Genomic DNA, 16108 nt, shown 5'->3' with positions numbered 1-16108 from the left:
TATAATTGTTTTCTGGTGTGTGAGCGGTGGTAAGGTGCAGGGGCTCACCCTGTCACCCAGGCTGGAGCACAGTGGCATGATTTTGGCTCACCACAACCTCCACCCAGTGGATTCAAGTGATTCTTTTTTTTTTTTTTGAGACGGAGTCTTGCTCTGTCGCCCAGGCTGGAGTGCAGTGGCCGGATCTCAGCTCACTGCAAGCTCCGCCTCCCGGGTTCACGCCATTCTCCTGCCTCAGCCTCCCGAGTAGCTGGGACTACAGGCGCCCGCCACCTCACCCGGCTAGTTTTTTGTATTTTTTAGTAGAGACGGGGTTTCACCATGTTAGCCAGGATGGTCTCGATCTCCTGACCTCGTGATCCGCCCGTCTCGAGTGATTCTTATGCCTCAACCTCCAAGTAGCTGGGACTACAGGTGCATGCCAGCACGCCTGGGTAAGTTTTGTATTTTTGGTAGAGATGGGGTTTTGCCCTGTTGCCCGGGCTAGTCTCGAATTCCTGGACTCAAGTGATCCACCCGCCTCGGCCTCCCAAGGTGCTGGGATTATAGGCATGAGCCACAGCACCCGGCTGGTTTTCTGTATTTGTTTTAAAAGCATGTAGGAAAAACTACAAACCAAAATAATACTATCTTTTATATTTACCTGTGTAGTAGACTTTATCACTGTTCTTCATTTCTTCTTTGTCTGTGAGTTCCTGTTTAGTGTCCTTTCATTTCAGCCCTGCAGTGAACTTCCTCAGTTTTTGTTTATCTTAGAATGTCTTAATTGCTTCTTCGTTTTTGAAAGATGGCTTTGTTGGGTATAGGATTCGTAATTGACAGTGTTTTTCTTTGAGCACTGTGAATACAGATGGTCCCCAACTTACGATAATTTAACTTACCATTTTTCAGCTTTGTGATGGTTCAGAGGCAAATACAAATTCAGTAGAAACTGGTTCTGTCCTGATGCCGGGCAGTGGCGGTGAGTCACAGCTCCCAGGCCCCCACACATTTTTGACTTGATGGTTTACAGTGGGTGTGTGTTATCCCATTGCCTGTGGCCTTCGTTGTCTCCGGTGAGAAGTAAGCCATTGACCTTATTGAGGGTCTCTTGTAAGTGACAAGTGATTTTGTCCCGTCACAGTATTTTGTCCTCATCTTCGGCTTTTTCAGCATTTTTGCAGTGATGTGTTTAGCTGCGAATCTTCTGTGTTTATCCTGCATGGAGCTTGTTGAGCTTCCTGGATGTGTAGATGAATGTTTTTCAATAATTTGAGAATTTTCCAGCCATTTTTTTTTTAAACTTTTTTTTCTGCTTATTTCTCTTGCCTGTCCTTGTGGTACTTGCATTGTGTATATGTTGGTACAGTTAATAGTATTCCAGCTTCCTCTGAGATGCTCTTCACTCTCTTCATTCTTCTTTCTCTCCATTTTCAGATTCAGACTTATCCATCTATCTCTATGTTTGCTATTTTTTTTCTTCTGCATGTTCACATATACCCTTGGGCTCCTCCAGTAAAATTTTAGTAATTTGAGAATTTTTCAGCCATTATTTTTTCAACCTTTTTTTTTCTGCTTATTTCTCTTGCTCAAGAATATTTTTATGCTCAATTGACAGTGTGGCTGGGTATAGAATTCTAGGTGCAAACTAATTTTTCTTAGAATTTTAAAGGGATTGCCTCATTATATGCTAGTGTCTGTGTTTCTAATAAGAAATCATATGCCAGTCTGACTCTTGTTATTTTAAAGGTATTGTTTCTCAAAGTATTTACGATTTTTCTTTTGGGGTTTTGAATTTTGAAATTTCATGATGCTAGGTCAAGATATGTCGAGGTTTCTTCATTCACCCTCTGTTTCTATGTTGAATGATTAGCTTGTGTTCTCAGCTTTGGTTGTAATAGATCAGGGTGCTTTTAGTTTGACTTTAAAGTTTCCATATAAGACTTGAAAAAATGATGCCTGCCTCTATTGCGTGGGGCTGAAAAAGTCGAGGTTGGCAGATGATACAGTTTTAGTTGGTGGACAGGTTCCTACGGATTTGAGGAGTCACAACTTCTCTAAAATAATGGTCATCCACTTTGCCGCATGTTAGAATCATCAGTGAGTTTTATAAAACCAAGGCCTGAGTCTCACCCTAAGATATTCTCATGTAATTGGTCTGGGGTGCAGCATGGGCATTGGGCTTTTGAAAGCTTTCCGGAAGATTCTGAGATGCATCCAGGATCAGGAGCCACTGCTTTAGAATGTGCTCGGAATGGGTGGCTTTGCCCCACTTTCCAGTGGACTTGGTCCTGAGGGAGTCTTATAGCTACGACGTATTTCAGGGGCAAGCGGCTGAGGGTTTAGAGTCCCTCCGGAAAGTCCCTGTGTGAGAGCCTGTGGAGTTAAGTCCTCTGTTGGGTCCTGTTCAGATCTGTGAGATTCACATAATTACAGGCTCACCCGCGGGGTGTCTCAGTGAACAGGAGCAGCTCGCAGCCCCAGCTCTTCTCCTGCAGCGCTTTGGGGCTCAGAAGAGGCAGGAGGGAAGTAGACTCAGGTGTGGGGCCAGGCTAGCGGGGCCAGGCTGGTGGAGTCGGCTTCACAGCCGCCTCGCCCTGCCTCCATTTCCTTATTCGTGAACAGGCCGTGGTAGTCAGTACCCGTCTTGGAGCACTGTGAGGTGTGAAATGAGCTAATCCACACGGTGTCTAGAACAGGTGCGGGCCATGGGCGCTCGGCAGGGTGCCTAGAACAGGTGCAGGCAACGGGCCCTCAGCAGAGTGTCCAGAACAGGTGCGGGCAGCTGGCCCTCGGCAGTGTACCTAGAACAGGTGCGGGTGGCGGGCGCTCGGCAGGGTGCCCAGAACAGGTGCGGGTGGCGGGCGCTCGGCAAGGTGCCTAGAACAGGTGCAGGCAACGGGCCCTCGGCAGGGTGTCCAGAACAGGTGCGGGCAGCTGGCCCTGGGCAGTGTACCTAGAACAGGTGCGGGTGGCGGGCGCTCAGCAGGGTACCTAGAATAGGTGCGGGCGGCGGGCGCTCGGCAGTGTACCTAGAACAGGTGCGGGCGGCGGGCGCTCGGCAGGGTGCCCAGAACAGGTGCGGGCGGCAGGCGCTCAGCAGGGTGTCCAGAACAGGTGCAGGCAGCCAGCCCTCAGCAGCGTACCTAGAACAGGTGCGGGCGGCGGGCGCTCAGCAGGTTACCTAGAACAGGTGCGGGCGGCAGGCGCTCGGCAGGGTGTCAAAAATCCAGGGGCATAAACAGGCACAGGGAGGAAATGCACCCAGGGAGGCAAGTGCCTGTTCCGCCCTGGGATGGACAGTGGGCGGCGGGCACTCAGGAGGTGTTGGCAGCTGTCCGTCATCATCATCATCTTGTGTATTTGGAAGATGTTTTTCCCAAGTTGTGTCTTGTTTTCATTATCTTTTGTTGGTTTGAAATAGAAAACTCTATAAATTGGTAGAATGTCTGTTTCAACTTGCTTCTGAAATGTGTTTAGACAAATTGGTTTTTGAAACTACTATAAGCATCCTTTAATATTCTTTTTTTTTTTTGAGACAGAGTCTCGCTCTGTCACCCAGACTGGAGTGCAGTGGTGCAATCTCAGCTCACTGCAAGCTCCGCCTACCGGGTTCATGCTATTCTCCTGCCTCAGCCTCCCGAGTAGCTGGGACTACAGGCACCCGCCACCACGCCCGGCTAATTTTCTTTGTATTTTTAGTAGAGATTTCACCATGTTGGCCAGGATGGTCTCGATCTCCTGACCTCGTGATCCGCCCGCCTCGGCCTCGCAAAGTGCTGGGATTACAGGCGTGAGCCGCCGTGTCTGGCCTAATGTTCTTTTAAGTTAAAGAATATTAGAGGGTGTTTTGCATCTTTTATAGTTGGATGAAAACAAATTTAAAGTATTTTGGTGACTGTTGTGACACTCCTTGTCTAAAAACATTCGTCCATATTCAAAACATTTTGCTTTTCATTAAATACTTTTTATAGCTTAGCTCTAACTTGAGTCACATCCCATTTGTATGAATTCTATCAACAATAAAGGCAATCTGTTGTAAAGTTCTGAAGGACCAAGTTGAAGGGCTGAAATGAGCCGTCCTGCTGCCTGTCTGAAGGTGTGTAAGGAGACCTCGTGAGGACCCTGTTCTACACTTTAATAAAATGGGGTTGGTTTGGTTATAGCTGAAAGGGACGTATTTTCCTGTAATAATATTTTTTCTTAAATAGGGAGAGTTACATTGACCGTTAGATAACATAGATCCAAAGTGTCTCTTTTCAGAAGTGCTGGGTATTTGAAATGGGTTGGTTCATGTATTATGATTCAGCCCCGCATTTCCTAATAATGTGGCCACTCGCTGAAACCAAAATGAAGCCCAATCCCACCCTCTTCTCTCCAGGAGGAAGGAATGTTAATATCTCGCCTCCATGTGAATTTTTCCTGCCGAGACCATGGCAACCAGATCCCCTCACAAAGGGACCGGCCTCCCCAAACAGGAGTCCCGCACAAACATTTGACTTTCTTCAAGGCAATAATATTAAAGCAAATTCCTTGTCTCTGCCAAACACAGGATTCATTGTGAGAAACTTCCAGCTTCCTTAGTGAGATAAGTCTTCCCTCGTTACCCAGGTTCACGGGTACCATTCTCTCCTGAAACCTGACACTGACAAGCCATGTTGTGAGCGGAGGCCCTGGTGAGTGCGGCGTGCCTGTGGAAGGCCTCATGGGAGGCCCCTTCCGGCCCTTCGCTCCCACAGGTGCCCTCTGCCTGTGTTTCTCGTGGGGAGCTTCCGGGCTCTCACCTTGCTCTGCAGCGGTGATGGAGGCTTGGCTGCAGCAGCTCTGGAGACACGGCCCACCGTCCGTCCCAGGGCAGAGCAGGCGCTCGCCACCCCGGGTGTATTTCCTGCCTGCACCTGTTTATGCCCCTGGCTTTTTGACATCTGGGATCATCTGGCTAACTGGGTTGAGCTGGCTAAACTCTAGGGATTAATGCTAGAAATTAAACTGCTACCTGGTCCAAAGCCCCCCCACCCTGCAGAGGGGCACTGCTCCGGGTTGGAGGACGCAGAGAGGGTGGGCGACTCTGCGTCTCACTTCTGTGCAGCCGCGCAGTCCCAGTGGTGCCGTGAGTGTGCCAATGACCCCCCTCCTGGAACAGGGCAGCCCCCGTGGGGCGGGAGCCCTGCCGGCCCCTCCGTGTAGTGGAAACGGGAGAGGGACACGGGTGTGGCTGAAATGCGCACTTGGCCACTGTCCCCTCAGACCCACAGCTTTCTGCAGCTTGTCTTGGTTTGGACCAGAGAGATTTACTGTGTAATTCTGTGCACATCTCTTTTGCTTTGTGTGACCTTCCTGGCTGCCCGGTGGTACCAGCCTCGTTTGTAGGGAAAGTGGGTATCCTGCCCCTTGGAGCCTCCTCAGCACCCTCATTTTGAGCTAAATGCCGCCTCCCACCCACCCCGCCATCGCATCCAAGCTGAGCTTGCCACACGTCCATTTCTGCCGGTTACTCTTGGTTCAGAGGCCTTCCTTGGCTACCCCTGCGGGCAGGGGATGTTGAACCTTCTTAGCCCAGCAGGCGGTTCCCACGAAGCTGCCCAGTGCCTGCTTTCCCAACATAGGCTGCCCCAAATAGTGTTATGTTGTTTGCCCAGACTGCCCACCGCCCACAGAGCGGCACCCAGGATGGTGGTCTGCCCTGGGCTGCCTGCTTCTGCCAGTTTACATTCTTAACAGCCTCAGGCTCTTGCCACAGCTCCCTGGCAGGGACCCTCTAAGCCTCCCTAGCCCTGTTTTCAATCCCGTTCATTTGGCATTTAACCATAGGTCATCGTTCAGCTCTTTTTCCAGCTCAGTTGTGATATCTTTGAAGACAAAGACTTTTTGAAACTCCTGTTAAAATGTAATATCCACACAGAAAAGCGTACGTCATCATTGTACGGCTGGATGAAGGTTCGCAAGCTGAACATACCATGTAACTGGGACCCTGAGGAAGAACAGAAGATCCCAGCCCCCAGAAGCCCCTCAGGTCCCGCTGGTCACCGCCTTTCCCCAAGGGCAGCTGCTTTCCTAGTTTCTCACAGCACAGAAGAATTTCAGCTGCTCTTGTGCTCCGGGCCAGTGCCCTACCCGGCAGCCTGGGAGAGGCACCCACTGTGTGTGCCGCCCTGGAGGGTGTGGAGGGTGCCTTCTTGTCATGTGTGTTGCCAGCTTTTCTGTTCTGCGCTTGGGTAGTTCCCAGTTTTGAGCTCTGACGACACCGCTGCTCTCAGTGGCCGTGAAGACTGAGCTCCGTTGGGTTGACGCTGTGGGTGTCTGTTACGGTCAGAGCTGGGGCATGGGGCGTGCACCCACTCTGGTGTTGGGGATGCTGGCCGCACATTCAGCTCATGACCGAGATGCACGCCAAGATAATCACCCACCAAACATCCAGCCCAGTGACCTCCACCAGCCCATCACACACACGCAAACCACCTGCCGAGTGTCCAGCTCAGTGACCTCCAGCCCGTCACACACACGTGTGCCAGCCCCCAACTTCCCCCTTGTGACTGGATCCTGGATCCTGACTTTCATCAGAGTAGACTTTACAGACTTCCTTCCAGGGGTATTTTAATTTTGTTTAAAAAAATATTTGCAGGACTTAGCTTAGTGCTGTACTCAGTAAAGGTCCATCTCATTTTTTTTTCCTTCAGTGAGTGTTTCAGACTTTAATGAAGTGCCCGGTGGACTCTGTGTTTTATCCTTGTTCTCGTTATGCCACCTACCAGAGGTGGAATATTGTCTGTCTCTGACTTTCCTTTCATTCCTTTGAAAGCTGACCCATGTTTTTGGTGGCAGCGCAAAATGTTCCTAGCTTTCTTAGAGAATATCGTACATTGGCCGGCGCGGTGGCTCACACCTGTAATCCCAGCACTTGGAAGGCCGAGGTAGGCGGATCACCTGAGGTTGGGAGTTTGAGACCAGCCTGACCAACATAGAGAAACCCCAAATACAAAATTAGCTAGGCATGGTGGTGCACGCCTGTAATCCCAGCTACTCGGGAGGCTGAGGCAGGAGAATCGCTTGAACCCGGGAGGCGGAGGTTGCGGTGAACTGAGATCGCACCATTGCACTCCAGCCTGGGCAACAAGAGGGAAACTCCGTCTCGAAAAAAAAGAATACTGTATACTAAGCTCTAGGAAAGAGAACTGCGGGAAACTGAATTATAAGAGTTTTGCTCTTCTTTTTTCCACAGTCGGATACTCTAAAAATCAAGCAGTTGCCCAGAGCTCAGGGTCTTACCTTTGCTTTTTGGATTCGGTAAGTAACTTTCTTTCGTTTGTAATGTATACATGTGTACATGTTGGTTGAATAATTAAATGATCTTACATTTTAGTGTGGTTCTTGAAAATCAGTTTTCTAATGGTTATTAGACAATAATATATTAGTCCGTTTTCATGCTGCTGATGAAGACACAGCCGAGACTGGGTAATTTATAAAGAAAAAGAAGTCCAATAGACTCGCAGTTCCATGTGGCCGGGCCGGCCTCACAGTCGTGCGTGTCTGACGTGGCGGCAGGTGAGAAAGGCAGCTTGTGCAGGGACACTCCTCCTTTGAAGTCCGTCAGCTCTCCTGAGGCTCACCCACTATCACCAGAAAAGAAAGGCCCACCCCCGTGACTCAGTGGCCTCCCAGCGGGGCCCTCCCACGACACGTGGGAATTGTGGGAGCAACACTTCAAGATGTGGGTGAGGACACAGCCCAGCCATATCAAAGTTATTAGACAACCTTAAAAATTAAGGTCAATGGTTGTTGCTGTTTAATTGCTGTTAGCACTTAATGAGTTAATCATGATAAGTACAATGATATAAAAATGTAAAATTGCACAGCAGAGAGCGATGTAAGCAAAATGAAGATAAACTGGGATGAAATCGGAAAATATGGTACTTAAAAGATTAATAACCTTACTGATTAATAAAGGTTGATAAGAAAACACTAAGAAAAGGCTGGGCACGGTGGCTCACGCCTGTCATCCCAGCACTTTGGGAGGCCGAGGCGGATGGATCACCTGAGGTCAGGAGTTTGAGACCAGCCTGGCCAACATGGCAAAACCCCGTCTCTACTAAAAATATGAAATTAGCCAGGCGTGGTGGGTACCTGTAGTCCCAGCTACTTGGGAGGCTGAGGCAGGAGAATCACTTGAACCCAGGAGGCGGAGCTTGCAGTGAGCCGCGATTGCACCACTGCACTCCAGCCTGGGCGACAGAGCGAGACTCCATCTCAAAAAAAAAAAAAAAAAAAGTAGATAACTTGGTATTGTGGACAGTCTAAATTGATGCCATCTTGTCAGTGTAACTTTGCATTTTCTATCAAGAGCCTGAAGAGTGTCCTTCACTCCTCAGCTTTCCTCCTCGGCCTCTCTGAGAACAATTTGGATACAAAGAAGCTTCAGGTCGTTGACTATGATGGAGAATAGAGACGTTAATGTGGGACAGGAGGGTCACGGTGGAGAAGTTTCCGGCGGGTCTCCGTGGGGGTCACTGTTTATAAAAACTTTTCAACAGCAGGACAAATGACTGAGTAACAGGTAGTTGCTTGTATAGTCTACACTCGACTATAGATATTTTAAAAATTACTTTAAAATAAACTTTAAGAACATTTATCTGTATTTGTCCCTTCTCTGCGGCCGGGTACCTGGGCTTCTGCGCGTTCCTGGGGTGCCGCTCAGCGTCTCCAGGCCGCCCTGGCCCAGGCTCCTGCCTATGCAGGGATTCACGCGGGACCCGCCTGTTCCTCTCCTCCTGACCCAGCTCTTTTCCTTGATCACCAGAAGCCTCTGCACAAGGTCTTGGTACACGTGGAGGTTTGGGAGAGGCGTGCCCGCGCAGATGGGGTAGAACTGAGGATCACCGGCCGGCCCGGGAAGGCAGAACCCCCAGGGCGGCACCCGCTGCTGCGGCCCCTGTCCTGGTGCCTGGGTCTCTTTCTTCTCGTCTCTTTTCTTCTTAGACCAAAACGCCTCAGATATCTCCCATTTTCTTACGCAGAACCTTCAGCCCTCTCTCCTGACCCTTCCCTGGGCTCATGTTTTTATGCTCAGATGGTCCATCCAGTGTTTTCCTTGTTAAGACAGTGTCCACCAAGGACAGCTCAGCCCACCACACGGAACGTGGTGCTTTGTTGCCTTTGGGTGACAGGCGTGCGGTCATCTTCGTTTTCGGTTTAAAATTGTTCTTCCTGAAGTATTTTGTGGCGATCGTATGTTTTCTCCAGCGACAGCAGCAGCAGCAAGGTTCCAGCTAGCGACTGGCAAGGTTCTCCCTGTCCTTGCAGCATCTTAAAATCTCCCCAGGACACAGGTTCCAGCTGGGACAACTTCGTTTCCATCTTGCCCTAGGAGAAAAGAGAAAATGCTGGAGTCACCCCCTTCCCTCCTCTGTCTCCTTCGTAGCTTTCTTTTGTTCACCGAAGGGTGGGAAGGAAAAGGTTCACGGAGGTGTGGGAGATCCAGGAGAGAAGCTCGGTGGGCCCTCGGAAGCCGGGAGCCAGGACAGAGCGGAGAGCGAGGCCCAGGAGTCGCCTGACAGGGCAGTGCCGGGGTCCCACCAGCGAGCTCAGCAGCAGGAACAGCGTGAAAGACGGGAAGAAGCAGGGAATCGGGCCCTCGAAATGCCTTTTAGCCATCCGGGAGAGAGGACAGGAGAGATGAGAGTGGATCGATGTCCGGCTCTGTCAGTCTCGGCCACCGTGGGACTGGGAGAGCAACAGGGAGGGTGTGCTGGGAGCGGAAGCCCACTGATGCCAGGGGTGTCCGAGAAAGACCGTGGTGCAGAAGTCTGACCAGGGAAGCCTTGCCCCCAACACTAGGGACCTGAATTGTTCTCAGGGTTTAGTTTAAATAAATCATGGAATAATGCTAAGGTAAAACTTTGGTAAGCTTTGGGGCCGGCGCGGTGGCTCGCACCTGTAATTCCAGCACTTTGGGAGGCCGAGGTGGGTGGATCACTTGAGGTCAGGAGAGTTCGAGACCAGCCTGGCCAACATGGCAAAACTCTGTCTCTGCTAAAACAACAAAAATTAGCCAGGCGCGGTGACATGCACCTGTAGTCCCAGCTACTCAGGAGGCTGAGGCAGGAGAATCACTTGAACTGGGAGGCAGAGGTTGTACTGAGCTGAGATAGCGCCACTGCCCTCCCTGGGTGACAGAGTGAGACTCCATCTCAAAAACAACAGCAAAAAGCTTTGGTGAGCTGCAGGCAGCAGCCAGTTGCATTGTGATACATAAGACCAGCTGGCCGTGGCACGCTTGCTTCTGGTGACTGGTGGGGTGTCTGGGAGGGAACAAACAGGGCACAGAACCTCTGCTTTATTTGGGGTTCAGTGTGGGACACACAGATACTGCCCTGGGTCTTCAGACTTTATCACAGAGTTTAGATTTGGTCTTCATAGTTCAGAAACCAAAAACCAAAACCATGACAGAAGAGGAAGGACCCTGAGAAAAGCAGAAAAAGTAGAAACACAGATGAATTTATGAGGCAGGGAGATTAAGCTGTGTAAATTTGAGGACAGGCTAATTCATGTCCTCTTGGTTCCAAAGAGACATTTTCACAGATCCGTGGTCTCATTTGTCAGCGTCTAGAGGGAACAACATCAAAAACAGGTTTCCTTGTATTCAGGGATTTGATTCCCTGCCGCGGGGGTGTCTTTGTTTCATACTGAAGGTGCATTGAAGCATCAACATCGTGAAGCCCCCACAGGAGGAGGGAGGCCTGGGAACAAGAGCGTGCTGGGACCCCGAGCTCGGTCTGGGTCGGAGGCGGGCCTGGTCTGACCCGTCGTCCGGCCCCCGTGCCTGGCTTAGGAGCAGGTCTGCAGATGTTGTGAGGCTGGGCCTGTGGGCAGCTTCCCGGGTGCTGGCTGCCCTGTGGAGTTGATGAGGACGAGAGGTGAGCGTCCTGGAAGGACGCCGGGGTTTTGTCCGGCTGACCAGTATGAACGTCACCTGAAACTCACTCTGGATCCAGTATGTGCAGAGGGCGTTAGAGCAGGACAGATACGGTTCCTGACCTCTAGGGTTGGCAACTGAGGACAGTTTAAACAGATCTTCACCTTTTGCTCATGAAGCATCTCCGTCCTCCCTGGGACCCGCCCCACACCCACTGCTGTCAGAGTGGAGCCTCACTGCACACCATTCTCGTCACGTGACAGCGCCTGGACGGCTTGTCCTCCAGCCTGTTAGGTGGGCTCAGGTGTCCGGAAAGGCTGTGGAAGGCCTCCCCCGTGACTGTCCCATGGCCAGGTTCCTAAGGGGCAGGGGTGAGTCCTCACAGAGCCCTGTCTAAATGTGGCGCTGTCCTGCGAGGGACCCGTGGGTGCTCGGGTGGCCGTCGCTGAGTTTACGCCCTTCCCCGCCGGCCTCTGATCGATCAGTGCCTGGCGCGGCGTTTCCTCCTGGCACAACGCTGCTGTGTTCTCTTTGGCGTTTCCTCCTGGCACACTCTGCGTGTTCTCGTCTCGGTTGTTTGTGTTCTTGGAAACTTCAGCAGAATAAAACAAAGAAAACAAGAAGCCTGGCTTTTAAAGAAAATAGACTTTAAATATCTCGTTCATTACAATGATTTGGGTTCCAGGCCTCTTAGAAATGTTCAAACGAAATGTCTATGACAAGGTCTGCAGAGCAGCTCCACCTAGGGGTCCAGCGGTTCTTAGAGCACTGCCTGCTGAGCTGACCAGGTTTTCTTTTCCTTTTGCCGTTCAGGGTTTCAGGGTGGAGAGTCTCTGTCTGTCCCCCGACTCCCGTCCTCGCTGGGGAACCGGCTGCGTCCCCCGACTCCCTTTCTCGCTGGGGAACTGGCCGTGTCCCCCAACTCCCGTCCTCGCTGGGGAACCGGCCGCGTCCCCCGACTCCCGTCCTCGCTGGGGAACTGCCGCGTGGCTATCCACATGCACAGGAAGCCACGTGGCCTTCCTGGAACTGCCTCGAGGCCTCTGAACTGGGGCTTCAGGTGAGAGGAGAGGGGCACGTGTGGCACGTGTGGCTGGGGTGAGAAGGGCCGAGGCGGGGCGGGCGCCGCAGACAGGGACAGCCCACAGGCTCTGCCTCCACTTAGCCAGCTCTGCAGTGTTGTGGCAACCCCGGGGCTGTGGGGAGGGTCAGACAAGCCTGGCTGTTCTCATCCTCGCTGCCAGTCCTTCCCATGGAGAAGTTAGTACGTAGGGGTGTCCGTAAATTTGAATATAAAGCTCTAGTAATTATTCAGTTATGTTTCCTAATTTCCATTATGATTTCTTCTTCTTCTTCTTCTTCTTCTTTTTTTCTTTTTTTTTGAGATAGAGTCTCACTCTGTCGCCCAGGCTGGAGTGCAGTGGTGTGATCTCAGCTCACTGCAACCTCCGCCTCCTGGGTTCAAGCGATTCTCCTGCCTCAGCCTCCCGAGGAGCTGGGACTACAGGCGCCGCCACCTCACCCGGCTAATTTTTGTATTTTTAGTAGAGACGGGGTTTCACCGTGTTAGCCAGGATGGTCTCGATCTTTTGACCTTGTGATCTGCCCGCCTCGGCCTCCCAAAGTGCTGGGATTACAGGCGTGAGCCACTGCGTCCGGCCTCTTTTTCTTCTTTTTAAATTTAGATCTTAGGATCTCAGGAGCCCAGAATCAAATTAATCACGTCCCTTGGTTCAGGACACATTCTCATTTGTTCAAGCACGGCCCGTTTTATTCGTCTCTGTGATTATAACGGTACCTGTCTTCCTGGGTAGCGACTAACCAAGGCCAGTGGTGCAGGTGGTAAAGGAATTTACCAAGACAGCTGTAGGTCAAGAAAGGCAGATTTATTTGAGAAAGCACGAAGATAGGTTGCAAGAAAGCAACGGGCACATCAGCAGAGAGGAGCTGACTGGCCGGAGACAGAGCCTTGCCGGGGTTTTAAAGGTGGTGCTTGTGCTGGAGAGGGCCACGAGCAGTGCTGGTAACGCTGAGGTTGCAGGGAGCTAAGCTGTATTTTTCTCTCAGCCGAGGGTCTGCTGATAAGTTGGGCAGAGGAAGATTGTGAGTTAGGTGAGTTATTTGTGCAGAAATGCTGTGTGTCCTGGACCATGAGGAAAGGCAGACAGACGTACAGCCAATCTTTTTCTTTTTGCTTCCCCGGCTCCCCCGAGCCTGACTTCTTTTCCCTCATTATGACTCCACACCTATATTTTTTATTTTCTTAGTGTTACAAACACCCATGGACCTGCCACCTAAAACAAGAGCCAGCTCAGTCCTCTCACGTCTCGCAGGTGACCACGCGTATCCCCTGCCTCCTTCCGCCCAAATTCTCTGCTCCTCCCACCTTGTTCTCCTTTAAAATAAGTATTTGGTATCTATACAAATCTGAAAAAAAAATTTTTAACTTCAGTCCTTTTTAACTTTATACAATGGGTATCACTGTACATAGTATTTTGGAACTTTTAAACCTTACTGTTGTTAAGGTCCATCCATGTAGTTGCATCTCATTATAGTTTATCCAGGTTTTGAAAATTGCGGCAGAATTTACATGCAGCAAAGTACAAGATTTCCGTGTGAAATTTGTGCACAACATGGATAATCTGCGATGTCTGACAGCTCGCATGCCTGTGTAACTAACACCCCAGCCAAGTGCGGAGACCTGCTCTCGGAACGACCCTGCGCGCTCCCGGCTCCGGTCCCCGCGGCAGCCGCTGGCCCGACTCGGAGGCCCAGGGCTTCCGTTGCCAGCCCTTGAATTTCACACGTACGTGAAACCACACGGCTGCGTTCTCGCTTCTCTTTCCACTCGGCCGAATGAGCGTGCGTTCCAGCCTTCGTATTGCTGGCTCCGTACCGTCTCCTCATCCTCGTGTGATGGCACCGTGATTGTTTCGATGCTGCAGTCTCCGGCTCGGGTTACTGGAAGAAAGGCGCTGTTACCATTCCTGTCTGTCTGTCTGTGGATGTACCTTTCCGTTTCTCTCAGGAACTACCTAGGGGTGGAATTGGCACACCACAGGGAAAGGTATTTTTACCTTAAAGGAGTCTGCAGAAGTCTTCCGGCGTTCGTGCTGTTCTGCCTTCGCGTCAGCAGGTGCGGGCTCTGCAGTGTTGGCGCCGTCGGCCTTCGTTTTCATGATTCTCGTGGCCCCGAGCTGTGTCTCACTGTGGTCTGACATTTTCCTGATGGCTGGTGATGATGGTGAGCACCTTTTTGTGGGCTTATTGGCCATTCATAAATCTCCTTTCGTGAAATGCCCTAATCTCACCTTTCATAAAATTGAGTTATCTTTTTTTGTTTTTTTTGAGATGAAGTCTTTCTCTGTCACCCAGACTGGAGTGCAGTGACACGGTCTTGGCTCACTGCAGCCACCGCCTCCCAGGTTCAAGCAATTCTGCCTCAGCCTCCCAAGTAGCTGGGACTCCAGGTGCCCACCACCACACCCAGCTGATTTTTTGTATTTTAGTAGAGATGGGGTTTCCCCGTGTTGCCAAGGCTGGTCTCAAACTCCTGAGCTCAGGCGATCCATCCGCCTTGGCCTTCCGACATGCTACGATTACAGACGTGAGCCACGACACCTGGCCTGTTTATCTTACTAGTAATGAGTTAAAGAGTTTTGTGACATATTTTGGATACAAGTCCTCTGTCAGGTGTATGGATTGTGGATATTTTTTCCCTGTAAGTGGCTTTTTTTTTTTTTTTTTTGAGAGAGAGTCTCACTCTGTCACCCAGGCTGGAGTGCAGTGGTCCAATCTCGGCTCACTGTAGCCTCAGCCTCTGAGGCTCAAGCAGTCCTCCTGTCTCAGCCTCTCAAAACACAGGGATTACAGGCATGATCCACCGTGCCTGGCCCCTCTTCATGTTTTAATGGTGTCTTTATGAGCAGAAGTTTTTAATATCAGTGAAGTCCAACTTATTTACTGTTTTCTAGTTAAATTTTTTCCTAAGAAACCTTTGCTTACCCTGAAGGAGAAGTTGTATTTCCCTGGTAGCTTCTAGTTTTGACTTTCCTGTCGGCGTCTCTTGTCCGTCTCTAGTTAATTTCTGTATGTGGCGTGCAGTAAATGTCAAGGTTAGTTTTTTCATGTGGCTATTCAGTCCCAGCATTATTTGTTGAAGACCTTTCTTTTCTCCATGGAATTGTGCTGAAGCCTTTGTTGAAAATCACTTCGCCATGTGAGGTTGGGTTTGTCCGCGAGCTCCCTGCCCCCCTCTGCGTGTCTGTTGTTGGCGGTTCGTTTGGTTTCTCTGCTGAGCAAACCTGCGTCTGCCGCCTGGTTTTTGCTTTCAGGAGTGGTGCTGCCATCGCCCGTGCACAAACCTCCGGCTGTGCACGTGTGTTCCTCTTAGGTTTGTACCTGGAAGTGGAATTGCCAGCTCCAAGGGCACGGAAGAGAGATACCTGCAGACACCGGCACTCTCGCTGGCTCTCCAGCACTCAGAATTCCAGGGGGTTCACTTTCCTGGCAGGAGTCAAGGGGGCCTCACCGCGCCTGGATTTGCACTTGCCGGTCACGGGTTACGGTGAGCGTCGTCTTCCGTTCTTGGCCGTGTGGGTTTCCTTTTCTGTGAAAAGTGTTTGCATCTTTTTGCCCATTTCTCTTTCCCCTTTGAAACCACCAGAACTCATGGAAAATTTCAAGGATACTGCAGAGAACTTTTTGTTCTCCCTGAGCCATTGGCATAGGCCACCAGCCTCATGCGTGTCATCCCGAGTATGTTCTCCTGCAGCCCAGGCCTCCCCTCACCGGGGCACAACTCACACCTGGTGCTGGGCCAGGCCGTCCCAGTGGTGCCGTGGGAGAAGCCCCTGCTCAGAATCGCACTGCGTTTAGTTGCCCTGTCTCTGTAATCTCCTCCGCCTGGAATACCCTCAGCCCCACCTTGACACTGCTCTTCTTGATGTTTTGAAGGTTCTGAGGCACTTTCTTTGTGGAACACCGTGACACCTGTGCTGTCTGTGTTTCCTCACAGTGAGGTTAGGCCGTGCAGCTCTCTCCGGCGTATCTCGGAGGTGACACGGCCTTCTCGCTGCCTCCCTCGCGCGTATGGTTTTGATTTGCCTGTTTGCTGAGGGGGCTCGGCTCTAGCACCTGAGGCAGGTTGCACCTGCTGTGTGGAAAGGCGAGGACAAGCACACATCCTGCTCCTCATCAGGCTTGCAGTGAGCACCTGCA

At 51.0% G+C, this 16108-nt stretch overlaps 1 protein-coding gene across 1 annotated transcript in view; it reads left to right on the top strand.

Moving 5' to 3' along the window:
- The first annotated feature begins 1826 nt into the window (after positions 1-1826).
- B3GNTL1 (UDP-GlcNAc:betaGal beta-1,3-N-acetylglucosaminyltransferase-like 1) overlaps positions 1827-16108 on the top strand; it is a 121806-nt gene continuing 107524 nt past the window's right edge. Inside the window, exons 1-3 of the mRNA XM_011928748.1 lie at positions 1827-1831; positions 5535-5545; positions 7199-7263. The gene's annotated coding sequence lies outside the window, so the exon portion shown is untranslated. The remainder of the gene's footprint in view (positions 1832-5534; positions 5546-7198; positions 7264-16108) is intronic.

Source organism: Colobus angolensis, unplaced genomic scaffold (assembly GCF_000951035.1).
Source record: "Colobus angolensis palliatus isolate OR3802 unplaced genomic scaffold, Cang.pa_1.0 Scaffold1, whole genome shotgun sequence".
NCBI classification, from domain to species: Eukaryota; Metazoa; Chordata; class Mammalia; order Primates; family Cercopithecidae; genus Colobus; species Colobus angolensis.
The sequence above is the reverse complement of the archived record's forward strand: the minus strand, read 5'-3'. Positions and strand labels throughout refer to the sequence as shown.